This window comes from Dermacentor silvarum, chromosome 3, assembly GCF_013339745.2.
Source record: "Dermacentor silvarum isolate Dsil-2018 chromosome 3, BIME_Dsil_1.4, whole genome shotgun sequence".
NCBI classification, from domain to species: domain Eukaryota; kingdom Metazoa; phylum Arthropoda; class Arachnida; order Ixodida; family Ixodidae; genus Dermacentor; species Dermacentor silvarum.
The window spans coordinates 82774216-82800907 of NC_051156.1; the positions used below are offsets into that span (position 1 = coordinate 82774216).

Sequence of the window (26692 nt, forward strand, 5' to 3'; positions counted from 1 at the left end):
TAAATATTTGCCCGATAGGAACCCGGCGGCAATGCTTACCTCCCACAGCCGCGGCGTATGCTCTTCAACAAGGCCGTCTGTGGTTGGAAAAGCATACTGGTCGATGCCCATGCCAGCCTGCAAGCACTTTATTGGTCACAGCAAAGCGCCATCTACCATCGCATAAACCTCACTGAGCCCGCTAAGCCACTGGTACGGCAGACTACGCAATTCAGCCAGCGTGATTTAACACAATAATAAGGAAAAAAATGGGCAGTTACACCTAAGACTGCTTACCGGTCGGAATGCGAAGACATTATAGTCGGTTTGGCATGATATATGATCACGGTTCGGTATGATCAGGAAGCCCTAACCGGTGAAATCCGAAGAGCGCACTCATTTTATACACTCGTGACGTGGCGCCACCTCCTTGCCATTGGCTGAGCCGTCACGCATCGAATGACGCACGCACTAGGCCACGCCTTTAGTCAGCCAGATGAATGCGAAGTGATGTGTGCAATGACGCAAACACTAGTCACCCCTTTAGTCAGCCAGCACCGTGAAACCGCCATGGCATCGGGAAAGCGTGCTCGTCTCACGCCCCAGAGGCCCGAGTTCGATTCCCACCAAGACCGAAATGACAAAGCTTTCGCTGCAAGCGCATTAATTTACTTTGTTTACAGTAACTGCTCTCAGAAACTTGAAGTAAGTTTGAACATATATGCAGGGAAGCCGTATATGGCTAGTTTCCAGCGGATCGATGTCCGTAGAGCAAAAAAGTCACAGGCCTGCGCGGCACACGTAGCGCAGTCACAGCGTAAGCTGGTGGAACGGCTCAAGAGTAGCTCCAGTTTCGGTACCACGCACAACAGGGTCTTCGCGGCAGTCTCTTCGCCTCATTTTGACGATAACGAGCTGAACTGTCCGCCCGGCGTTGACGGCGAGCTGCGGCTTGCAATGCTCTCTGCACAGCCGTCTGCTGAGCCCGATCAAAACTGCAACTTACATGTCTGGTGAGCCGCGTTTGCAGGCACCTTGACTAGATGGCGCCACCATACTGGCGGAGGCTCGGCAACTCGGGAGCGCGTTGATTGCGCGCCTGCTCTGAATCGCATATCGTCGTCTGCGCCTGCGGACGCTGCGTTTGCAGGCATCTTACCTAGATGACCCCACCATACTGCCGGAGGCTCGAGTCGTCTCCCCCTGCGTTTGCCTTATAGGGTATTTTTCGCGGCCCAATAGCCACTCTCAATAGCCACTCTCGCGGCCCACTCTCAGCCACTCTCAATAGATACTCTACCACTGAGCCACTTGCGTGGCTCAGTGGTAGAGTATCCAGCTCCCACGCAGCCGGCGTGGGCTCGTGGGCACGGGCGCGAGCTGTGGCTTGTAATGCTCTCTGCACAGCAGTCTGCTGCGCCCGATGACGCCCGGTTGTAGACGCGCACGTAGCTCTACGATTCGCTTCTTCAGCAGAGGTTCCTACCTTGCGAGGAGACGCAATAACGTGTACCAAAGAGGTATCCAGAATACGTGGCGCACATCTCATATCGGGATCGCGTTGATTGCGCACCTCGTCTGAATCGCATCTCGTCGTCTGCGCCTGCGCACGCTGTGTTTGCAGTCACCTTAACTAGATGGTGCCACCATACTGGCGGAGGCTCGGGATCACCTTGATTGCGCACCTCGTCTGAATCGTATCTCGTCGTCTGCGCCTGCTCGCCTGCCTAGGACGCGCTTATAGGGCATTTTTCCTGCTACTTGATAGCAAGCACTTGCGTGGCTCAGTGGTAAAATATCCGACTCCCGCGCAGCGGGCCTGGACTCGATCCCGTTGGCGACCGGGTACTTTTTTTCGCATTTCCGGCGACAGCGGTTACGGTTACCAACGGCGGCCGCGGATGCGGCGAACACCATTGCGAACCGAAACGGCTATTCGAATGAGCTCATAACAGCTTACGCTGTAAAACGTGGGCCTATTCTGAAGACTGTTCAGTACCGGGCAGACCCGCGGCAGAAGTGAAGTAGAATTGAAGCACTCTGCCAAATTGCAATAATAGGTTTAACATCTTTGGTCTAAATACAACCACTACCAGATATTAAGCTGATTAGAACAGATACTACACTTTGACCAACGTCAGCCATGACCACGTTCGCGCCATAAACGTGTATGTCATCCTGCGTATTCAAACTAGTGGATACCAGTCTGACGTTCCCCTGACGTCATACACTACGTAGGCTCCTCTCCTTAGTTCTGCTCTGACCGTGCAATGGGTATGCCGCGCGTTGTACGACTAGAAGAACAGCGTACCTACCAAGAACGACAGCGTGAACAGAAAAGGGAATGGGCGCGGCGGCGGTGGAGGGGGACCACCGACGATGAGCAGGCCGCGTACTCCAAGCGTAAGCGTGCTGCTCGCCGGGACCGCGACGCTCAAAGAAATGCGAAGCGTCCATGTGGCCCCGATCCCGCAAACATAGAACATACGCATCTTCGCTAGTCATCCACCTTCACTAAGTCGAATGGCACTGAATTTTTGACCCCGCAGGGGCGTCTGCGTCAGCAGGCGTTTGGTGTGTTGCGACACCACGGACCCGAGCACACGAGGGTTGGCCCCTCCTGCGTCTAACCGTGCGCGGCTTAGCCGTGTCCGGGGAAAAGGGGATCCTGGGGGTTGAGCCAATGCCGGGTGTTTGGACCTTTACGGCCCCTCGGCAGAGGCAACACACCTCTTTGGCCTCCGCTTCGCGTAGACGGCACCCCCGGACTGACCCACCCGGGGGAAATCGGTAGTTGCCTTTTCCTATCCTCCTCTTCAATCTTCGTCTTTTTCTCTCACTTTCAATCTTTCCTCTCTCCTTCTCACTTCTGATTTTCTGATCCTCCAGGCAACTAGGGTTAACCTTGTGTGAGATAGCCAACCTTGGTTATATCATATTTGGTTATAGTGTCTGTGTATACAGCTGCCGTTGGCAGGTCTTGTTTATAACAACCCTGTCACGTCCCCTTGTTGGGCTCCGCGGTGGGAGGCTGGCACCGCTGCCGAAATCACGCTAATTTGTATGGCTTCCTCATACCCTAAACTCCCTGATCGCCCTTTCATAAATAGAGGGCGCACCGATGAATCTTTCAACTTTTTCGCTAAGACCACCGAAATTTTCCCACGTTTCCACTTGATTCACAGTGAATCCCCCGGAAAAATCGTAAGAACAGTATCACCTTTTGTAGTTGTTAAATGCCTGACTGACTCTCTTGGTCCTGGTTACAAAGTAACGAAAATGGCCAGTGGTGACATTCTCCTCGAAATCCGTGACAAAGCTCAACACGAAAATCTTCCAAAACTTGTCTCGTTTGGTGACCCTCAAATTTCTGTAAGCCCTCACCGTTCTATGAATAGTACACGAGGGATAGTATCAGATCAAGACCTACTGGAATTGACTGAGGCAGAGCTCCTAGAGGGCTGGAAAGAGCAACACGTGACGAATGTGCAGCGAATCAAGATCCGGCGAGACGACAAGGAAATTCCTACAAGACACCTTATACTTACATTTTGTACTAGCACGCTCCCCGAACAAATTGAAACATGTTACATGAAAATAAATGTCAGACCTTACATTCCGAACCCTCGATGCTGCTTTAAGTGCCAAAGATTCGGTCACGGCTCTCAGAGCTGCCGGGGCCGTACCACCTGTGCAAAGAGCGCATCACATGACCACCCTGCGGACAACTGTAACGACCCACCCCACTGTGCAAACTGTGAGGGTGAACACCCGGCATATTCACGCTCCTGTCCCTCATGGAAAAAAGAAAGAAGTTATAACGCTTAAAGTAAAAGAAAACATTTCCTTCAAAGAAGCACGAAAGCGCCTTTCATTTGTGGGGCCTTCTTTCTCCGAAGTGGCACGGCAGGGGGCAGTGCCACAACGGTTCTCGGCGGCCGTCCGAACCACGCAAAGTGGACGGGTGGTAGCGCCACCCGCCCCCACTGCGGGATCAGCGAGTGCTGTTCCACCACCCAGCAAGAAGAGCCAGCAGTCCTCCGTGCCTGCGGGCTCTACGACACCTAGGGCCTCTGCTCGTGCAGAGAAGCCCGAAACACCCGTGAGCGTGCGCCGCGAGCGGGCATCCAGCGCCTCGGCGGAGGTGATGGATACATCACAAAGCCCACCGGCGTCTCAGACGCCGAATGATCGGCGACGCTCTCAGGAGCGCGCCAAAAAAGACAAACCCCGCATCACGGGGCCCGGAAAGAGCCTTGTCGGCTAACACAGATTTCCCCTCTTAAACACACAGCACAACACACTCTCACTATGGATACACAAATACTATATTGGAATGTCAGGGGTCTTCTCCACAACCTCGACGACGTTAAGGAACTCCTACCTAAACATAATCCAAAATTGCTGTGTGTTCAAGAGACACATTTGAAACATTCACACACAAACTTTCTTCGCCAGTACACCATCTTCCGAAAAGACCGTGACGAGGATAACGCCTTGTGTGGCGGTCAAGTCCAGCAATCTGGGACATCGACTACTGCGGCGAAGCCGACCCTGGGGCGATGCGGTTGGCGTAACTCTATGGGAAGCATTTTTAAAAAATCGATTACTGAGCAATGGCTCATTTTTCGCGATTTGCACTTTAGGCACTAAATCCCGACAACGTTCTCACGGTATATGTCGAGTGTAGTCTAATTCCACTGGCTGGATTTTTTTCCTGGGGCACTTTTGTAGACCCATTGAAAATGCATGGGGTGATTTTTAAAATGTAGTTTGCAGCACAGTAAAAACTCATCCGCTAATTGCACTCTAGTGGCACAAACGTTAGGTCTCTCTATATATGTAGGTCCAGTTTGGTTTTAATCCGCTGGCTGATTTTTTTTCCTGGGGCGCTTTTGTTTGGCTACTATGCGGCAAAGCATCTCTACAGGGGCAAAATATTCGTTTGCCGTGGAATTGATGGGAAAGAGCTTGCGGACCATGTAAAAAATGGACACGAATGTGCAGCTGTGATGCATATTTGCGCCATGACGTATAAGGAAAGATGATGGTATTAGATTCTGCAAGAAGGAGCGGGCCAAATGGCTTTATGGAGTGCCATCGAAGCGCGAAGCCTGGTTGCGCGCCCCCCTTTTTCTCAAGTTTCGGTGCATGGTAAAGTGTTTAATTTAGAAAGATAAGGTGCTTAGACAGATTTAGTATTAGGCAAATTTTTGACGCAAAAGGATATCGCCAAATAGAGCACTTGTTACGTGTGTTTACGTGTTACTTGTTAGGTGTTTACTTAATTTGTTACGTGTGTTTAGTGCAATGTGCCGACAATGCGAAGGTTTGAATATTATCAGTGTAAAAACAAATTGAAAGGAAAAACTCATGATCTATAGTGCGCGTGACGGAACGAAATAAAGAGGAAAAGATAGTCCCCGTGTTACAGCGAAAATCAGCAGCTTCGTCTCGTTTAATAAACCATCCTGTTTTAGTTTTAAATGCATAAGCATTTCTATGCCTACCAAATGATAAATTTCTCCGTCCGTCACGTAAGACGAATGCAATGGCTCATAACCACGTAAGGCAGAGGATACAAGCGCTCAGCGAAGTGAAGCGAACAGCGCATACATTCATTCAGATCACCCATACAATACACAGAACAGCGCACGTTTCAACAAAGAACAAGTGCAAAACAAGCATCCGAACCATGAATAAAACATTGCATGCCCCCCTCAGCAATCGTAGTGGTAGTTTTGCAACAGCTTAGCTGGACATCCAGGTTGATAAGGACCGATAATAGTTGATAAGGGTCAGATCATGTTCGATAAGGTTGATAACGATGGATGAGGGTTAATAAGGGTTTATGCTGGTCGAATCAAATTTCATAACCTTGATAATGACACTGGGCTGCGTGGCGATTAACAAGCGGCACAATGCTTGTGCATACTTAGGCAACTCCCAGAAAAGTTTCTACGTGATTTCTTTTTTTCTGTTCGGAAGTATAACTAAAATCATGCCCACCTGTTAAGTGTACGCAAATCTCGCACGTTATACGCGAAGGTAAGATTGTGAGGGTTTGAGAAAGTGGAGCCGCAACCGCTGAACTACACCGGGTTAATTGTTGTAGGGCCTGCTGTGAGCCACACGATTGCTTAGCTGCGCAAATAGGTAATCGCTTGACAATACTTCTCGGAGCCCCACCTTGTCGGGAATATTTCCTCTCGTAATGTGACTCTTACAATATCCTCGTAGCGCAAGAAAACACTGGTCTGACAGTCGTTCGGACATGACTAACCTGATTCCGGGCTTTTGGAAATACGAAGAAAAAATACAATGCGTTTGTTTCTCCACAAACTCAGTCGTACTGTGGGGAAACAAGCTTCTAGTTTATGGCAGCGGTATTTCCCGTACACAACTTTTTTTTTATTATTGTGAAATAAGTTATAAGTACCTAGGCGCATTTACGCCGACGTCATCCGCGTCACCTTCGCTGTCGCCGCGATGTTCCGTGCGAAGTCCGACTGCGATAACATCGCGGCCGGATGCCGTATGTTGCCGGTGCGAGTGGAAGCGTGCCAGATTCATCTTAGAAGCCTGGTGGCTCAATCTCGAAGGTTATGAAAAACGGCGCGCAACAATGCCTCAAGCAAGCACGTCTCGCTGGGTATTGTGTGTATTACACGGAGAAACAGGTGCACGCAGAACATCAACTCACCACTCTCGGGTTGCACTAAATGCTGAAGAAATTAAACATTCACTGTTAAGATCACCGCGTACTATCGTCAGTCAAAGCAAACAGCAGAGAAAGCTTCGCTTACTCTGCTTACCACACTGAGTCGGATCCACATAATTTTATTGCGATTGCAAATATATGGACACTCCAGGCACATTTCCGCCGTCGTCGTCGACGTGATGTTTCGTATAATGTCCAAGTGCGATAACACCGTGGCTGCGCGCCGTATGGTATGGGTAAAAAGCGTGAGAGGGTGAGCAAGGAATGGTTGCTCAGTCTCGCGTGCGCAAGGGAGGAAGGCGGGAAAAAAGCGCTCCGTCTTCCATCGCGCACAAGGCCGCAGTGAAAGTGGGGGACGTTTTACTCCCGGGGCGGCTACGTATGGCGCGGCTGAGCGCGGCCGCGCGGCCCCGATCTAGAAAGCGATCTGCGCTGGGTAAAAAGTCTAGGCGGGCCGATGGCTGGGTCCCTATAGCGAAAAACTATTCCAATCTGTTTTCCTTCTAATCACCTGATGTCCAATTTACGTAACCGCCAACGCAAGCATCGGGCGGTGACTCGCAGCATTGTTTGAGAAGGCTATTGAAATGCTCTCCTATATTGTAGGAGGTCACATGTTGTTTGCTTTCAAAAGGAATAGCATTGCCTAACTTAACATATATTTCTTACCTGATTGGCTGACCAAGGGCGATGAGCACGCAGAAGTGGAGGGGGTAACGTGGGGCCGGGCTAGCGCAGTGAAAGTAGATAACCTGATGAGCAGGGTGTTGCCGGCGTCTGCGTTTGCCCTGCTTCTTCTTACTTAGCTTTCGGTGTCTGCTATAAAATTACGTCGGCGTGCAACGGAAACGTAACAATGCAGCTATAACGAATCTTGAGTGAAGAAAATTTGACATAGCGATGTCGTTTTCGTGCTGAAAGGACTCGACAACCATATAATGTCACGCAAAATTTTTAATATAGGCAAATAAATCCATTCTCCACGGCAGCTCCGACTAGCCAGTGCCAGAGCGATCGGCGGGTACCCACCTTCTAATTATGTCGGAATGGGGCAGTGTCCGGCTATTAAAAAGAAAATTAAGTTTTGATCGGCGTAATAATGCATCTTTAATGCGTACAAGCCACCTTTTGACGTCAGGTGACAGACAGGCGAAGTGGACGCAGCCCGAAAACTTTTGACCAATTGCGGATGGCTGATGGTAAAAAGGCATAGAATCGAAAAATAATATTTTTCTGTTGTTCGGTCTCACATGCATAATTAGTGTGCACACGTCATATAAGAGTGAGTAGCTCTCGCGGTCTTTTAACAGCGGAGCTGTTTAAACCGAGCGTTAGTCCGTAACCTGCGGACAGAAATTGTAGGCCGATCCTGGCGGTAGTGCAGAAAGGGTCCAAGCGCAATGACACATACCTCTGTGAACTGGCCAAGCTGAGCCTGGTTAAGTCTAGCTAAGCATGGTTGGGACTACTTAAGTTTAGTCTCTCATCGATAGACAATCGATAGTCAACCAGCAGCTAATCGATAATCGATAAATGATCAATAAATTTCGGAAAATGCTATGAATGACTTGGTAGTGCTTAGCCTTACTTGGTTAATTTAGTTAGTTAGCGAATGTTTACAGCCGTTTATGCAGCTGATAAAACGACTAACCTTAGTTTGCACAGCTGCCTAATAAATTTCTGTCGCAATCAGTGATTCGCCTGTCGGGCGAAATTGACCTTATTGTTAATATTATTGTAGTTAATATTATTAATTTATTACTTATTACGCTCAAGCCAGGCGCAATACACATACAAGTTTCGAATACAGGCGCAGTTCTGTCTTCTTGCGACTGAGTGCCGATAATTTTTTTCGAGCAAATGGGGCTCAGCGTGTCGTTTACGAAAAGCAGCTTGGTGTCTGCCACTGCGGATACGATGGCATAGACATGTTGTAAATCCGGTTTTCTATTGGATGGCGCATATCAGCACGCAGAAAGAGAATTTCGGGTGGTGGGTTGATTCCTTGTTGGAAAAATGGATATATTCTCTCACGCAAGCCGTTGCTTTAAAAGTGAATCCAAAGTACAAGTGCCCAAAAATGGTGGTATTAGGTAGTGTGCGCTCTTTCCCGTCTCTTGTTGTTTTCTTCCTGTTTGTTTTGGGCAGCGTCTCAATACATTAACATAAGGTCACTGTCTCGTTCGACGGAAACACCTAAACATTTTTGCAGTAGGTAGAGTCATCTGCGTTCGGCGTTCTTGGAAGTAGTCCCCTTCCGAGGTGATCAAAAAGCACAGTGCTACTTCATCTTTCTTTTCCTTTTATTAAACGTGCGACATTTAACGGTATTGCGCGAAGGCGAGTATTACAAAATTTTGAGCTGTAGTCGTTTTTTATTGAAAGTTGCACACGTGGCTCCACTCTCGTGCGGCCGAGACGTGGACTGTCAGAGTATGGTCATTTATCGGACAATGCCAGGGCTACTACTTTTGTTTTCTCGCCAAAAAAACGTCCCACCCCCCTAGTCGGTCAAATAACAGTCATAACCTTACCACTAACAAGACAAATTGGCTTTGTGCTTTTGAAAGCGTATGGTGACAGTCTATCAACTCTTTGTCTTTGGATCTTAGCACTTGTTTTCTTTCAAGCCCATACTGCCCTAGAAAAAAGTCGGCAGAGTTTTTTTTTCTATTTACAATAAGCATTCTCAATAGGAAGTTAACATTTTCGACAGTATTCGTCTTCTACCGCAGTCCGACGTGTGTGGCGGCGTTGTGTAGAGATTCGGGGAAAAAACGGTCAAATACGATATTGAGCAGCTGATTGCTGCACTCTCGTTAAATGCTAAACGCTTTTTGGGTGGCATGACACCATTTACACACCCTTACGTTGTCATTTTCTTGGCACATGAAAAATTTGTGCTCTTCAAATGAATGTTCTATGGTGTAAGTGCTGCATTTTTTTGCTTCTTTTATTTTATGTACTAAGCTTGAAAATGCCGCTAGTCAGACACAATAGAGCACATAGAAGAGGCCGAACTGCACGCGGCATGGTCTTATCCTTACAATAAATTCGCTAACGAGACAGATCATGAATCCAACTACAAAATGATATCTCGCACCAAAGGAATGTGGGAAAAACCACTAGGACACACTAAGTTCGACAATCTTATTGTTAACAGGTGATTCAAGGGTGACGCAAGGCGACAACTGTTGCATATGACGGCGTGCATACGACTAGACCATCAATAGAATAACATGACTTTAGTGAACCAAGAACCAATATGCAGGCCATGCGGTAAAACTTTATATAGGAACACATTTTCAGCATTGTTCGTACAACTCAACGCTTGAAGCCTGTGTATATTTGCGGTGGTACGTATATGTTTTATTGCTGCATGGCCCACTTTGGTTATTAGCCTGCGTAACACCGTGACTAAATTTCGCCTCATCGCACGCACATTTAAGCCTTCTTGAAAACAGAACCAGGACGATTCAGTCACTGGAACAGCCTTTCATTTATTTATCACACAGTCCCATATTCGCTCGAGGAGGATTATAGCGGGTAGCATGTATACACGCATTAAAACTTTTTTCAAGGTAACATTATAAGAAGTGATACCGAAACCAAACAAGATCTAAACAGTAACAAAGCACCAGGGGCCGGATTCACAAAGCTTTTCGATCGTAAGTGCTGCACCACGATTGGGCTGACACCTGCTTCTGCGAACAGTTTTAGCGTGAGAACGTTTTGTGAATTCCGGCCCCAGTATGTAGCATACAGTAGGCATTACAAAATAGAGCCTTAGTTACCATGAGCAAAAGAAAGATTTTGAAATTAAAGGCGTGTAAAATTGTTATACATTACCGAGGAATTTCGGGACATCGCCGAACAGTGCCTCTACGGCCGCCTCTGAAAACACACGCGTTTTCTACGGGAGAGCATCGTTTTTTTTCAAATAACTAATCATAGAAGCCATGTTTTAAAATATTCCCGTGGAAATAGGCTCTTGGCGCTTAGCCCGAAATAACATGCAAGTGGTACCATTACTTACGGCAGAAAACTCGTTCCATATTGCGGGGGAAGTTTCAGTTATGGGAGTCTATTGAAAAACCAAAATTTTGGAGGCTTTTTTGGTCAGTAAAAAGCAATTTGCGATGAACCTATTGCATTGACTGACGTATTCCTAGGGATTTATCAACTTCAATGATTTATCAACTTCAATGAATCAGCTTTCAGCTAGTTGCAGCAGCAGCTCTTGAAATGGCAAGAAGTCGTTCCAAAATCGCAGTTTTCATAACAAGGTCGCGGAATTTATTGTGGTACATATATAAACTAGTTTTCGCCAACAGCAGCGCTTCGAAGCGGTAGCCGACCGTGTTGAGCGACCACAGATCAAGAACACTGATAACCACGATCATGAGTTCGCAGGTTCGAAGCCAGCTGTGCCGCGCTTCTTCTTATCACTTTGTCGCTGCTTAGTTTGGCAGTTTTCCACCCGATGGCATATTCCGAAATGCAGGACATTTGGGTACGGTTCTCGTTTAGTTTCTTTCTACTGTACCAACGTCTTCCTAAAAAAATAGCTGGCTGGTTTCGAGAACATGCGAACGTGTTTCCAATCATCTTTTGCAATTTAGGTATATTATATTTTGGAAAATAAACCCAGGTAACGTGTTTTGAAAGTACATTTCTTTCTTAAGGTGGATATTTATGAAGACATTACTAAGAAATATTTTGCCTTTTCAGCTACGTCTTGTGAAAGGCGTGTTTTGTGCAACTCTTGTGCGGCTTGAAACGTGCCACAAAAGTAAATAGCGCCCAGTGTGTGCAATTAAAAGACACAGAAGTAGAAAAGTTGGCTGCAGCCCCAGACGTAGTAATTTTACAAAGGAATACAGTTGAAGCTATTTCACTGAGTATACTTGCATTACATCAAAGCAGAATTTTTGCGTATACCTGATCTTCGGTGCAAATGAAGGCTGTCCGAATTATTGCACAAGATTTTTTGCTTAGTACAACTTCAATGATTTATCAACTTCAATGAATCAGCTTTCAGCTAGTTGCAGCATCAGCTAGCTGATCAGTACCTCGAAACATAAACATTCTACCCTCAATATGCAGCGCACGTGTCCTATCATTTGAACCATTCCCATATACCTTCACAAAATTCCAGAAATACTAAAAGTCTTCATATTCTTTTACCCTTTTACCACAACTTACGCAGAGGAGTATTGGAAATTATGCGAAAAGACTCTGGGACGTGTTAATGTAGCCTGTCGTGTAAAAATAGAGAACGACTCCAATCACAGACCACACCCTTTTTGAATTATGCCCACAAAGTTGTGCAAGAAGACACTGTTTTCGGCTACAATTACCGAAGTTGCCATATAGCATTCTGCTGTTCTGTTCTTGACTAACTCTATTGCTGAATCAGGTCAAAGCACCATGATATGATTACTGGTGCAATTCTTTAGTAATTATGTGCGAATATTCTTCTACCCTAAATTTAACGTGTTTGAATAGTTGAAGAAACATGAGAAAGGACCGTGACGGTTTGCAGAAATTTTCCTTTATTATAATCGTTTATGACCCATATCGGTACGGTCGTTTTGTCATGATCACGCCAGCGTGCACTGAGCATCATTTATCATTTTGTGTACTGCCTATAAATAAAATACAAAAGTGTCGTTCCTTGTGTGTGAGTAGCACAATGGCAGCTGAACCTTTCACATGGTCCTACTAAGCCAAACCTTCCCTTTTCTGCCATGGTGCCACAGGACATGTCAATTTCACACTTGATTTTCGCCCTTTCAGTTTCCTAGAAAGCATAGGGAGGTACACAAGACGAACAGGCGAAATTTTGAAGTAGTCCTGAGATTTGAGTAAAATTTCATAGGCAATGTTATTATCCTTTATTTGTTTACAAATTTATTACACCTCATTGGTGATAATAATGACACTACATAGTAGTTCAGTTCTTATACTTAATACATCATGTCTGAGATGGCTGTCCTGAAAATTAACCAGGTGTAAGCATTGCATGACGTTGCCTGGAAGGCCATTCATTAAAAAACATGTGCAGAATAAAGAAAATACAGGTGTTCAATGGCACAGTCACCGTCAAAAGTTTACGCGGCCGAGATTCTGCGAATAAGTTCATTTTCAACGCAGCCACGCCCACAGCCAGTAAAAGTATGCAAAACTTTTGTTTACTCTAGACTAGTATACGCTGTAAATCCGAATGCCACGATGCGTGCCTCAGGCGTAGAAATATATTTTTTCAGCTTGAGGCGTGCGAAAGCTTTGGACGCTGACTATACGTCCTGCAGGCCAGGCTGCTTTTTAGCTTATACGTGATGACAAGCGCCGAGCTCTTGATGATGGAATATTGGAGCGTAGAATTGTAGAACTTGTGCAAGGTCAGGTGACTTCACGACGCAAACCTAGCGATAGAAGCTCAGCATGCTTTTTGTTTATTAACACTGATGATAAATAAATAGTCAGAGTAAATTAATGTTACTGCCCGTTTCTGGACAGACTCGAGTGTAATGCATACGTTCTATATCACTGAGGGTTGCATGCTAATTCCATACAGGGCATTCATATTCTAATTTTGGCCTGTCTTACGCCTACCGAATCTTTAGCAATGAGAAGAGGTAGGCAATTGCTTCTTGGTATGTAGCCGAGGCCATGGTAGATGGGATTAGTAACGCGGTATATGTGAGTAGGCTGACGGGATTACATCAAGTACGCCAACGTACCTAGGTTAAGTCACGGTGGAAATTACAGAGCCCTTTATTGTATATATGTTGAAGTCATGTGAGAGTGTCTCTGCTAAAAAGTTATAAGTTTAATATCATGACTGAATAGCCTTCTGTTAAGCTGTTGGTAAAAATGCTCTGTACGAAGTTAAATTGTGGTTTAAACTGCAACGTTATCAGCGTTTCCAAAAGAAAGCGACTACAAGTCCATCTTTCTCGGGCGTTCATTTCGCCTAGGGTACCACTGCCTGACTCGTGACCTTTATATATATAAATCTGCCCCGATGACGTTAGTTACGTTGCGGAAAAAATAAATACCCTTTCTAAAGAATGAACCATCACAGCTTCCCGACAAAGCGCGGTACGTTGGCGCAAGTCGTCATGTGTGATCACGATAAGAACGACCACCCGTCGTTAAAAATGACTTGTCACTCCCCGGTTTTTCTTTTTTTTTTGTCAAGGACGCGACTAACCCGTAGAAGGGTAATCCCGACTTTGGCATGATGCTTGCGACTTTTCTGGTTCCGGACGAGCGCGTTCTTTGTGTATAATTCAGGCGCCTGGCATCGAAAGGCTTACACCTTTAAACAGCGAAAGGCTTTCACAGTCACTTCGGTAGCTCCACGGAAAACGCGGAAAATCAGTCCACTTTCAGCATAAGCGCTCTGACCCAAGGCACATATTTGCGAGAAAGGAGCTCCATTATTACCCATAGCGAGAAATGTATCCACAAATTACACCTCATTATACCGATGTGTTTATGAGCCGCACTCTGGTGCCTGTATTCTGTATTATGACAAAAAAATATAGTTTCTGCAGTGTCAGTAGCCTAAACGTAAAACAGGAAATTGAAGTCATCACAAAGACTGTCATATGTCATAAATTGCAAGAAAAAAAACTAAAAATGTACTTCATAATACTCGCAATGGAAACTTTGATGCATGTGATTCATTTCAGTTTCCTATCTGTTCCGACACGCCGTGGTTTCTCAGTGGCTATGGTGTTGGGTTGCTGAGCACGAGGTTGCGGGATCGAATCCCGGCCACGGTGGCCGCATTTCGATGGGGGCGAAATGCGAAAACACCTGTGTACTTAGATTTAGGTACACGGTAAGAACCCCAGGTGGTCCAAATTATTCCGGAGTCCCTAACTACAGCGTGCCTGATAATCAGATCGTGGTTTTGGCACGTAAAAGCCGATAATTTAATTAAACATTTGGAACCTAGATGTTGCTAATCGTAGTGTTTAAGGGGAAATAAACATGCACTCTTAGCGCGCGCAGAAACTTCGCCGGTTTCTAGCGAGGGGAGCTTCGCGCCATGACGCAGCAGACCCCTTCAAGCATTGACAGTGCAGCATGCTGCCGGCCGAAATATACGGGCGGTGGGGTGAAACTCGGATATGGCAGGGGCTGCCGTTGCAACGCGAGGATAATTGGATGTGACGGACGTTCGCGCCGAAGATTAAAAAGATTGTTGATATTAAAGCGACAGCTGTGCACTGTGACGTAGCCAAACATGGCGGGTTTTATTGGTGGATCATGAACGCTATCACAGAGAAGGTTTACTGCAAAGCGTTATATGGCGGGCAGAGGCGCGGTGGGGTTTAAAGCGATAGCCCTGTGGCGGCCCATGGGCAAAAAAAATTGTACCTTAAGTATCCTTACGTGATTTGAATGCGAAAGCATTATGACTCCTCTTAGTCATTGCCAATAAAGACTTCTTAAGTATTACAACCTGTTTGCGATCCTTCCTTCACTTTCTTTTCTCTGCGTTCATTAATCACCAGACCACAACCATTCAAAACTCTTCGCCAAGTAGCTACGAGTTGATATGGTGATCCACTTTAATCCACCTTAACCAAATTTAATTCATTGTAATTTAGTTTACTTCACCTTAATTCACTTGACTCCACCTTAAGTCACCCTTCTCTAACTTGTAACTTTATTTCACTTCATTGTAATTCACCTTAATTCACAATAACTACCCATAATTACTACTAAATAACGTCGTCATACCATTTACTATCTTCTCTATTACTACTGATTTCATTCAAGACGCGGATGAAGTCACATTGACTTTTGATACCACTCGTTGTGGATGACGCCGGCTTTTCTGCCTCATAGCTCATGTAATGCTTTCGCATTAATGACTACTGTAGACCACAACGGTCCGTCTGTACGGCGCAGAGTAAACAGCTTTCCCACTTTCATTGCGATTTGCGCAGCCCCGGTGCGCAGCGTCCCGTCATGCTCAGAGTTGCTGCAGATAGTTCTTGCGCGGCGACGAGGGGGACCGTGTATACTGCTCGAGTGCACGCGATAGGAGTGAGACCGCTGCTCCGGCTTAAGCGGCCAGATGTGCTTCCTGACGCCGTGGTGGGAACGCGCCTTTGCCGATACGGATGGCACAAGAGCTGAAGCAAGTGGTATACCGGCGTTGTTTCCGCCATTTTCTCTTTTCTGTGCCGAGTAGAACGACTTATATTACTTGTCATGGCGTGACGACGCTCGGCCAACGGCGGTGCCGGCGGCGCGAGGAAAAGAGAGGCCCTGCGTATTCAGGGGCACTATCCATCACCAGTACACGGGAGCCCAAGCCCAGAGTCCACTAAAGTTTGCTTAAGAGATTTAATAGTGGAGATGTGGTTTATGGTAAATGAAAAAAAATAATCACGATAAGTAAGCCAAAGAATGTTGATTCCACTGTCAATCTGCATCAAATCGACAAATTTAACACATGAAAACTTTTCTATAATCGCAATGGAACATTCGCATCACTTATGCTAAAACACTGCGTTGGATCTCATGTAAAGCTGTCATTGTTGTTGTACTTCCTCTATAATAATTATTTATTAATAATGTAATAGTAGTAGCAGTAGGGGTAGTAGTAGCAGTAGCAGCACTGATGGGACTTCAGACCCCCCCCCCCCCCCCCCCGAAATTATTTCGTGCTGGTATGAACCGCCGACCAGAACAACCACCGGCGCCGGGAATAATTCTGGATTTTGTCCACAATGTCCTTTTCACGCTCGAAAACAGATTTCGGCACGCACTTTTGCGAACTCGGGCTGGATTTCGTCGCAACGCCTTTGGCACCTGGGGCGCGATTTTGTACGCGTTCCAAAATGGAACGGAGGCGTTCCGTTCCATCGAGCCGCACACGATTGGTCAATTTGAACGTCGCGGTTTAAATGGACCAATCGTGTGCGGCTCGATGGAATGGAACGCCTCCGCTCCATTTTGGAACGCGTACAAGATCGCGCCCCTGGACTCGCATAACCCAAGGAGCCCCATCCGAGCACAAACTTTCAAGGGTTTTTCGATAGCGAGCGGGCGCGTTGTGGCATTTCGCAGCGGCCGCGGAATCTGCGGAGCGCATGGAATTCAATTCCGAAACTTTATGGGTATAAAGTTCTCATAAACTTATGACGCGAAAGGTGCACTGACATTTCCAAAGGCGTGCTTTAGATTTTCAATTCTGGAACTTTATGGGTTTAATGTTCTTATAAACTTGAGCTAACATGCGCGCACTGGAGCCCTCGTGTCCAAGCCGTTTCAGAAATGGAAGGCCGCGCTCGCAATCTTCCACACACACGAAAATACTAAATATGACCGTGACTGCCAGCTGGCAGCTGATAATTTTCTCCAAACATTTTCAGGAAGGGCGCCCGATGTGATCGATAAGCTGGACCAGGGCAGGCAAAGTGAAATAAGAGAAAACAGAAGAAAGTTAACGGCCTATTTTTGAGGCGCTTCTTTACAAGGTACCTAAACAAGGATGCCAACGACATCCAAGGAGTACTTTTAGGTTTTAGCACCGGAAAAGATGCCCTCTCTCATTGCGACTGCAGGTTCTATGTAAATGTGTAGAAACGGCTTCAGATTCTAGCCACCGTTCCAGTGACCACTTCAAGCGCAGATAGTATATTTTTAACATGAGATTAGAAAAACTACTTGCGCTCTACAATGTCTGAGGAACACATGGTTAAGCAGGCAAAGTAAAATACGAGAAAACAGAAGAAAGTTAACGGCCTATTTTTGAGGCGGTACTTTTTTGCGGACGACAAGGTCTGCCTCGACAAGGATGCCGACGTCCACAGAGACGTCGGCATCAACGTGTCCGAAGTCATTGACCGCTTCACTAAACTTCCCCGCGGAGTGAAGTTTGTCCTTTAGATAGGGAAGCGGCAAAAATCAATGCAAGTAAAGGTTCTGTTCCTTCAGGTACATAAACGCGTAATTATGAAAACGTATGACTGTTCATTAGTTTGTAAAACCGCAGAAATTATCACCCTTTATTCAAACAGGTAGCATCATGATCAAAGCTATCGTGTGAAAACGAAAATTACGAGGACATCAATAAGCAATTTTTACCGACCTTGTTTATTGAAAGCCGGCCCTCGCGGCGCTTCCCAACAAACACACTCAGATATTGGGTAGTTTAACTTGCCGCATCATCTGTGGCTTTCGTTTGGTCTTTTCTTTCCTTTTTAGCTAACCGCTTTTACTTCTGTTTTGAGCCGAAGCAATACCCTTCCTTAATTTTTGGTGCAGAAAATTTGTCGCCGCTCTGCAGGCAGTTAAATTACACACTTTCGTACTGATTTTTGCATTATTCCTCTATTATCTACCCATGTGGTGCTGTCGCGACCGCCGCATGGCCCAAGTACATATCACGAGTTCCTTTCAGACATAGCGCAAAAAAGTACGCACAACACACACGAAGACACGACAGACGCGGAGGAGCGCTACTACCAACCGTTTATTTCAGTCAACAAACCCTCCGATTTATAAGGTGAACCACGTACACCAGTGTCACGCCCCTTTCCCATGCGAGGTGATAAAAAGAAATCTAAAAAAGTTAACAGTACTATGTCCCTCAGGTAACAGAGTTCAAATAGTTCAGTTCGGCACTGTGCAAAAGAATTGACGCTTCGCTTATACAAATATCTGAGTTCTTGTGGGTGTAGAATGCTTCTAGAGCCACTCGAACCGTGTAGTTTGTTGATTTGCCTAAGATAGTGGTCTCATAAAATTGTGCCTAACCACACGTAAAACCACACGTAATGATGTGGGCAACGAACTGTGCATACTTGTCCTTTTTTTCTTAACTTTTAGCGCATGCTCCCTGAGCCGGTCGTTTATGCACCGTTCGGTTTGGCCGATGTACACCTTCCCGCACAACAAGGGGACGGAGTATGCCACTCCTGTCGCACACCCCATGAAGCGGCTATCGTGGCTGGTTTGGCAACCTCGTTTGCTGTCACGGCAAATTCGAGGGCAGAGCCTGGATAGCTTATTAGGAGCCGTGAAGACCACATGAATACGATGCCTGTTCGCGACCTTCTTCAGGTTGTGCGAGACCTGATGCATATAAGGCATGGCTACGGGTCTCGCCATCCATCGCTGGGTCTCAGCCCTTTCCGCTCCAGCTCTATTCTTTACCCTCTGCAGGATAGACTCGGCCACCGCAACAACAAGCAACTCAGTGAATCCCGCTGCTAAAAGGCGACCAATCTGATTGTCAAAGCTATGCTGCATTGAATGCGGGCATGACTTACGGAGCGCAGCATCCAGACATTGTAATGCGATGCCCCTTTTTACTATTTTAGAGGGGGCAGAGTCAAAAGGCAGGGGACACTTCTTAACCCGTGGGAAGTAATCTCAGCAAACATGGCCTACACTAAATTTTAGCCTGAGATCCAGGAATTCTAACTCCTCAGTTCCAAGCAATTCATGAGTGAAACTCAAACCCTGCCCAGCTTGAATAAAAACATCTAAAATACTCCCAGGCACAGTGAAACCGTCCTCTTTCTTTAAAAGAATTAAAAAGTCATCGACGTACCGAAACACTTTGAATACCTTCCCCTCATTAAAAGCCAAATCGAGCGCACTGTCAATCTCAGCTAAATATATGTCGCATAGAATGGCCGTCGCATATGTACAGTCACGAGCAAAAGTTTGTGGACTAAAGGTATGGTATGATGGTATGATAAAACTTTATTAACGCGCGTCAGCACGTAGTGGGCCGCTCCCACGTCGGTACAGAAAGGCCGAGCTTCTCTGCTGACACGATTTTATTTTTTTTCCTTCGCAGCCTGGGCATTCCGGCTGAAATCAAGAGCGCAAGCCTACGTGCGCGTGATGGACCAATACTACGTATTAAGCCAATTCGGGGCCGCGCAGCTGCGCTTGAATATATTTAAACTTTTTGCTGACGCCATGGTCTCCAAACTTCTGCTCGCGACTGTACAAAAAAGTAAACAAGGTTCTTGAATGTCAAAGATTTATCAAGATATTTGAGCTCAACTTGTTCTTTTCATGGCCTTTACGTTTTTCACACCAGCTGTATGCACTGCTTTGCTGGTTTCAACTGATCTAGTTCTAAAGCTCGTGTGATATTTTCTTTACTTATTAAATAGACAAAAAACGCCGAAGCCTTGACATCAGTTATTTCTGCCACAATTTCTGGGACATACGAATATATTATTTTGTGAAAAAATAGATATTTTGCGTGACAGTTAATTAGCATTCAGTATATAGTTCGTATGCAGCCTCTAATATACAATGACATTGGCAATGGCAATGCAGTTATCATTGATGTATTTGATCCCTCGACAAATTCTATGAGGCCGCGCTGCAACGTGAGCCCCCCCTATCCGAACAAAATTTCTGGCTATGCCATTGTGCAGTGAAACAGGTCTTTGAACACTGACCAGTTATAGATGATTTTCTGCATTTACACCCGTCGCTTACCAAGAGCTTAGAAAAGGTGTTCGGCTGAAATGTAGCAAAGTTTCTTTACAAAGCCACTAATTTACTTTGTTCACAGGAACCTCCCTGAGAAAACGTCAATCCGAGCATTTGTTGACGGGATTTTACTCCTTGCGGCATCGGACATTTTCATTACGGCGCGGTTTCGCCAAGGTCACTGCCAATGGCACCGAAAATATGGCCATGCACCTAAGGCTTTCGCGTTCGAAAAACAAATTCCGTGGCAGTGAACATAGCTCTACCAGGCACCTGCACACAAATGCGCAAATGGACTCGTAAACTGAGGCCAACCGAGATTAAGGGTGTCAATCATGCGACTGCATATCCTGAAACATGCGCCCATCGCGGCCATTTAGCAAGCTTACATTATTATTTTAGAATCAGCTTTTTAGAAATGAAGCGACAAAAGGGCATTCTTGCTTTTTTTGATTCGATCGAACAAAAAGTTGGACGAGGAAAAGATGGACGGCAGGGGGGAGGCCGCTCTTACAAGATTCTGCACCCGCTTTCTCGAAGCTGGGCTGAGCTAAAGCCCCTATAGATATAGGGGCTTTAGGCTGAGCCTCTAAACGCCTATCAATAGCAGCAAAACTGCTGATTCACAGTAGACTAGCTGGCCGCTCGTCTTATACGCGCGGCGGTTATCAGATCAGCCATTCCTGATTCGCGCTCGTCCATGCTTGACGGTGAAAGCTGTTGGCGTGGTCCTTTGTTTTTCTTTTTTCTTTTATTGTTAAAACGTGTATTCTGTGATCGTCCAGTACACTTCGTGCGTCATCGCGCGAATTTCGAATCTTAAAGGTCCGTACGCCACGTGGTGTAAAAGCTGCGAACTAAAGGCGATGTCCGGAATTGCTGGGGTTGTCTAAGGCTGTGCGTGTCTTGCACGTATATTTAGAACACGGCAGCATTTGAGTTTCGTTTAGTGTGTGGAAGTACTTATAAATAAGCGCGAATTTTCTTGTAGTCTTGAACGCGTAATTTGCGCAAGTTTCTTGTTGTTCGTTTCTTTAATGCGTGAGTCGCACGCAAGGGTTTTGACCGTAAACTGCGAGCTAGTCATCCGTGAGCGAGTACATCCGTGAAGTCAACGAGGCTCTCAGTGGCACTATTACGTGCTTTAATAACGGATGTAGAGTACAAACATACGACATTTCAATGATCGATTATTTAGGGTCATTTTGCAGTTAAGTTGCAGGATTTTGGTGTTGTATGCATAGACGTGTAGTGTTCTGTTCGATTAATTTTTTTTTGCCCCAAAATGCCACTCGTGCAAGAGAATATTATGTTGTAATATTCTGAAAGTGGGGGGCAGTGTCACGGAGTGGCATAGTTTTGAGTCATCGATACGCTGATTAACGGGCGCCAGAAACGTCGTGGTCTCACGGTACGGCATAGTTTCGAGACAGCGACACACCGATTAACGGGCGTTGTATTGTTGGGACGCGAGTATGCGCGGAGGAGAGAGAGAGAGGACTCGACGGCGTGAATCCCAACTGGCAACTGGTTCTATTTTTCTTTTGCTTCAGCCGCCCTTGGGGCAGCTCGCCCTTTCCACTCGTCACCATTGGTGGAGAGTGGAGGACGGGGGCGCGGGGTGCAACCGGTATGGTGGCTAGAAAGGTTTCGGAGCTGCGCTCGCTGCTCGCCCTTGCCTAGGGTGCCTCGATGCCAGCGCCGCCGTTCAGGGTGGTGCCATCCTTTGACCGCACCCGCGCCGCCGCTTTCACGCTGCGACGCCATCTTGAGTCACAGCGAGCGGTTGCGAGTGCTTGGTGCCGGTGCTTAGTTCGAGACACAGTGCGCGCGGATGCTTCGCTGGCGCTTTTACTTGCTGGACAGTGTTCAGCCGCATGAATGACGAGCGTGTCAAGTGCACCGAGTCGACATGACGGGCTGTTGTGTTCCCAAGTGCACCGGATCGACGCGTAAAGGGCTTCGTTGTTTACGCTTCCCCCGGGACCCAGAGCGAAGGAAGAGATGGGAAGCAAGTGGTATCACGGGAAGGCAATGGATAGCTCCTACATTTGCGAGGTAAGTGTCAAGAAAATTTAGACTATCGCACCGTGTTTTTCATTTAAATAAGAAAATATTCTCTGATCCTCGCTCATGTAGCTACGTTCGCTCACGAACTAAGCACTGCACCGATGCTGTCTGAGTAGCCTATGGTTTGCGAGCGCGCGTCGCATAGGCTTTTGCCGTTTTGATCGGCGCAGTCTATGCGAGTAGTACCCTTATTTTAAAGACTGACGAAAATGCTTCGCCGCGAAATAGTCTTACATTAGCTACAAATCGTCATGCAAACCACCTATTTTACTTTTTCACGGGATGCGCACATCGTGTGTGTCTCTCGTTTCTTTCTTTTTTTTTCTCAGTTTCTTTTTTCGCTGGTTATTTGGGATTAAAGAACGCAGTGCTTCTCCTGGGGAGAGCGGCTGTTGTGTACGTGGCAAGCGAAGCATTGTGATTTTCTCTGATTTCTCAGCAGATATCTTGCGGATCTCAGGTTGTTACGTTGTATAGCTGATTTTTTAGACGAATATATTTGTAGCGTGGTGCTCGTAAGCCGATGGTCATTCGTGCTCATTCCCGATCGTAGTGGGTACTGTGACGGTCTTTTAATGTCTGTGCACGGTATGCCCAGGTGTAGTAGAGTTAAGGGGCATCATGGGACCAAAATGTTTCGGCGCTTTCTGGCATGGTGTCTGTTGTAGCCTGTGCATTTCTTCGAAACGTGTGAAACGAGGTAATACAGCATTACTTCTGCGAAAATTTATTTTTAAGCACTGTAATGGGTTCTCTGTATTTACAAGGCAACTTTTCATATTAATAATCACTTTTGTTGTTTTACTTGTACTTAGAAACACTTTGAAGAGGACCAGTACGAGGGAAATCGACAGGATGGGCGCCGTCTGTTAAAGTCAACAGCCCTACATCATCATGGACTATATTTTCGAAGTGAAAAACATTGCTAATCTGTATTTGACTGTCTTAGTTTCATTTACGGTTTTTGTACGCGATATGTATGTAGTGTTGTTTATTTTGTCAATGTAGTTATCAGTGTTCTAATGGTTATTTATAAAATGTTCTGTACTCGCCATCTATGTGTTTGGCTGATGCGACGTATTCGATGGTAGCTGATGTATTCTGGCTGGATATCTTGATTAATATTACCCGCGGTTGCGTTTTCTTGTTTGCATTCTTGTTTTCGATTTATATTGTGTGTAATAAGGTTGATGTACTCACTTGAACCCCCCCCCCCCATTAATGAATAAATTAAAAAAAAACTCTCGCTATCCCGAATTGTGTGTCAAGCCTACCTTGCGAATTTTTTTTATCTCGTCTTTCAACATAACCTTCAGGCGCCACACAGTGCATATAATTTTTCATGTACATATCTCTTTCATGATTGATTGTACTAGACATTATAAGTAAATGTATTTTGTGCATCGTTTGGTTTCTTGTGTGTACTACGCAAGATTGACACAGACAAGTTAGTTACATGTTTCTCTACAGCACTAACTAAACCTTATTTTCACATCGCAGTTATTTTTACACCAGCTTAATCCTGTCAGCACACAGTTTTGTGGGCAAAAAGAAAGCAAAATTGCGCGTATATATCGTCAAATAATTGCAACGAACGCGAAGAGCACGCGCAACGCAAGGGAAACTAACCGCCGTGCGCGAGTGGCTGGCTACGGTAAAGGAGGCGTGACGTGTAAACCAAAATACAACAGCGAAAAAGAAAAACTTCCACACACAGGGGGTCGGAAACCTTATATACCAAGCATCGAAGCGCAAAAAAAAAAATAGTGCGTATTTCAAACATACACACGGCATATTAAATGTAAATTGAATTAGGCAACTTGGGGATGTTCCCGGCGCCATCATTTACGTCTTGGACCTTCGACGAGTTAACGGCTATTGGTTATAAAGATGTGCAGATGCGATACCGATAAAAAAATCCTCATCAAGGCAAAGCACTTGGAAGTGCGCCGCGAGTAACACTATTTATGAACGCAAGCGTAGCTGAGTCTCAGCTCGTGTGACTCAATATGGCGGCGCCAGCGGGGTTGTCTCCACCCTGGACTGCGGCGCTGGGCATCGAGGCACCCTACCCTTGCCTGCACGTTGTGGCCCTCTCGCGGCCGCTACAGTATCATATTGTTTGGAAGGTCACGCGCAAGTTGCACCAGTTGATGAGCGACGCTTCTGCGCGAGTTCGTGACAAGTCATGTTCTGTGTGACAGTAGTGCATTTCTTTCGAGGCATGCTTGGTAAGTCGCATTCATTATTATTCATTTCGCTGAGGATACTTTGGAACAACTTTGAGTTTTAGGAACGTTCTGTAATTTAGGAACGTTCAGAAAAAAATGTCGCAGTTTCGCCCGAAAGGCGAAGCGTCAATTGCGATATCAAATTAGTAGAGAGCTATTCGGAGTAGGGAGAGTAGTTTTATCGGCTGCATAAACTTGGACACATTCGCTTACTAACTGAATTCCCTCCCTCCCGCGCTGCCTTCCCGCTTTCTTGCTTTCGCGTGGGAGATTGAGTGGCCAGTTCCCCTTGCGCCCGGTTGCAAGATACGCATTTCGGGTCGGAGCACAGCGTCGCCCCGCCTCCCTCCCTCCCATACCCCCACGGCCTTTCGCGCGACAGTCGCGTTTGCTTTCCGCCGTGCGTTCGCTCTCCGTGATAGCGCGCGGGGGAATACGGCGCGAGGCGACGATTTTATCGCCCTTGGACTTTATACGGAACCTCACGACGACGGCAACGGCGTCGCCGACGGCAGGAATCTGGTTGAAGTGTCCATATAATTGCTATCGCAATAAAAAATTGAGTTAATTTGATGTTGGCTTTCAGGAAAACGTGACAGCTGAACGTTCGAGAAAGGATAGCGTCAGTGGTTTTTCTTCGCAGAGATATGTAGATAGTTCGCGTGAGTTTCCGTTAAACTAAGACTTTATTTTCGGATTTCGCGAGTTATGAAAGAATAACGCTGTATCAGGTTAGATACTGGTTATTCTGCAGTCTACTTCAGCTGATTTTTAGAAAGCGCCGCATGGTTGTTGCCACACGCACGTGGAGAGTACCGTGCCTTAGCGGATCGCTTTTAGTAATGGTGTACTCTATAGATTTCTTTTTTCTTCGACGTATTATCTAAGGGTATATCTAAGGCTGTGCGTGTCTCGCACAGCCTTAGTCTCGCACGGCAACATTTGAGTTTCATTTAGTGCGTGGAAGTACTTATAAGTAAGCGCAAATCTTCTTGTAGTCTTCAACGCGTAATTTGCGGAAGTTTTTTTGTTTTTGGTTCTTTAATGCGTGTGTCGCACGCAAAAGTTTTGTCCGCAAAATGAAAGTGAGTCTGATAGTTGTGGGGGTCTTCCCCAACCCGTAGCGCGTGTAATCGCAGCTACGCAGGGTTCGGGCGAATAAAGGCCCGACCACATTCGGCGTTTTCCCGGCGTTTCCTGGCGTTTCGTCACCCGGCGCCGCTCAGCGTCGACGCTGAGGGAGGCGCCAAGCCGAAACGTCGTACTCAAGGCACACCAGAAATCTCGGCGCCGGCGCCGCCGCCGGAAGCGGCTCGATGAACGCCGACGTGGCGCCGACCAATCAGCGCGTGGCCGCGGCCGCGCTGCTGGCAACTTTTGCAAGCGACTTCCGCAGCAACCATTTCGCTTGCGTGCCACCATGTGGCGCCAGTGTCTCGTCGGCGAGGCGGCGCCGTCTGAGAAAGCAGCCGCTCGTACCTTCGAGCGCGCTGCCGTGAATGTTTTTGTGTGTGTGTGCCGCAGAACTATAAACAGGGCTTAAAAACCTTAATCGGGAACATTACTCATAGTTCACTTGAATGACATTGCACACTGCTTCTGGTTAAATCTGTCTGGTCACATTGTGCGACGCTGGACTGGCGCTGTTTGCGTGCGTCTCATGTGGCTGGGTGACCTCTCCGGCGCCGTTAATGCAACGACGCCGAGAGACGCAACGGCAGGAAACGCCGGTGAAAACGCTGAATGTGGGCCGGGCTTAAGGCAACAAGCGAGTCAACTCAACAACGTTTATTGCTGTCAGCAATAAAACACACTTGTAGAGGGAAGTCCGCTCTGTATGACAACTAATAAAATAGGCTTGCCTCGTCGCGTGTGGTAGTCACGCGAACGAGGTCACTCACGGCTTTCAGCAGGTAAATTCCGTCCAGGCAGTAGGTCAGAGAGAGCGGGGGTCTCTCGGTCGCGCTCTTTTATGCCTTTTTGCCTTTCCGCGAGGGGAGTGTCCTCCTCGCCCGCCGGATACTTTCCCTCTTCCTGCGCGGCACGCGCGTCGCGAGAGGCGAGCGAGAACCGGGAGAGGGCAAAGTGCATTTCTCTCGCGTTCGCCCGGCTCCCGCAGCGCGCGGTGTGCGCGCACGAGATGTCCACCCGGCTGCTGTCGCGGGCGCTCCGTGCGCCGGCGACGGGCGAGCGC

At 46.8% G+C, this 26692-nt stretch overlaps 1 pseudogene; it reads right to left on the minus strand.

The window, feature by feature from the left end:
* Positions 1–1944: 1944 nt before the first annotated feature.
* Positions 1945–2124, minus strand: LOC119446904 (U2 spliceosomal RNA; annotated as a pseudogene).
* Between the last annotated feature and the right edge of the window lie 24568 nt (positions 2125–26692).